General features: G+C 42.8%; 1 protein-coding gene across 2 annotated transcripts in view; it reads left to right on the top strand.

Moving 5' to 3' along the window:
* Positions 1 to 832: 832 nt before the first annotated feature.
* LOC128706505 (uncharacterized) overlaps positions 833 to 1,307 on the top strand; it is a 97,543-nt gene continuing 97,068 nt past the window's right edge. Inside the window, exon 1 of one of the 2 annotated variants that reach the window (XM_070087731.1) lies at positions 833 to 852. The gene's annotated coding sequence lies outside the window, so the exon portion shown is untranslated. Of the gene's footprint in view, positions 962 to 1,307 lie in introns of both variants that reach the window. The other variant, XM_070087733.1, reaches the window with a different exon arrangement.

The raw sequence follows: 1,307 nt of genomic DNA, 5'->3' as shown, positions 1-1,307 counted from the left end.
GATCAAAAGTTTCCTAGTTCTCATGTGTGTTAGGTAAAAGAACACAGGTGAAACTAATGTGAAATAGTGTTGTGGCAACGTTTCGCTCTCCGGGCTTGACGTCTTGACAAAGCTCCTGGAGAGCGAAACGTTGTCTCAGTAAAAGTCACATTAGTTGCACTTGTGTCCTTTTACCTAACATATTGTCGGTAATTCTACCAACATTAATACTTCGCAAGTGTTTTGTTATGTTGCTCTATTGGTAGCTCACTCAGCTCTCACACTGAGGTCCCTGGTTCGATCCCCAGTACGGTTGGCAACATTATGACGTGTTTCCTTAAGACACCTGTTGTCCCTGTTCACTAGTTGTAAAATAGGTACCTGGGTGTTAGTTGACTGGTGTGGGTAGCATCCTGAGGATAAAATTGATTAAATTTGCCCGAAATGCTTTCTGTATAGTAGTATGTCAGTGATGTCAGCTAGGCCTGTACACCTTGTACATGTACTTGTAGAAATAAAGATTATTATTTTTAGTAGTAGTAGTAATATTATCATTACTGATGCCTTCAGGCCTACTACGCAGGCGGCATGGCGCCTTCCCTGATAGCTCATGCACAGGTCCCAACGTACATATTTACTCCCTTTTATACCCCTACATTACCCTCTACTGAAACTCATCGCAAGCAGAAACCGTCTAGAAGAATTTCCGCTCTTACCTTCCCTAACAATAACAGTAAGAGTGCAATGCACCCAGAAAGGCACGCAAATATTAGCTAGTAAATAGCGATCAGGGAGGATCAAGGTGGCTTGCGTGCAAAGGACAACCGGGTGGTCAGAAGACTGGTCAGTCTGGCGTACGCTTACGTTGGGGAGGTACGTTGTCGTTCCCTCGGTGTGGCGCTAAATGTGGTTCTTCCGTGATCTGAAGCTCAATTATAGAAGCTTATCTGTCGCCGTTGTGTATCGATTCACAAAAAAAACTGTAGGTGATGGTGGAAACTGGACGGCACTGTGATTTTCTCCTCTATTTTTTTTGTGTGCCTGTGTTTGATCAATAGTTTTGGTCAATATCTGGGGACTAACTAATAGGAAGATGTTCTTCATTTGTTTATCCACACTGCAGGTTTTATATCTATACACCGAGACAGGAATGTATAGACGCTGTGACGTATCATAGTGTATATACACCGAGACACTTCAGGGTTTTTATACTCTGAGAATTCGTATCCACCGAGAAAGCAGGATGTACACAGATATCAGGATATATACACCGAGAGAAAGGGTACATACCCTGAGAAGTTGAGTATATACACCGAAACGTTAAGGGT

Source organism: Cherax quadricarinatus, chromosome 2 (genome assembly GCF_038502225.1).
Source record: "Cherax quadricarinatus isolate ZL_2023a chromosome 2, ASM3850222v1, whole genome shotgun sequence".
NCBI classification, from domain to species: domain Eukaryota; kingdom Metazoa; phylum Arthropoda; class Malacostraca; order Decapoda; family Parastacidae; genus Cherax; species Cherax quadricarinatus.
The sequence above is the reverse complement of the archived record's forward strand: the minus strand, read 5'-3'. Positions and strand labels throughout refer to the sequence as shown.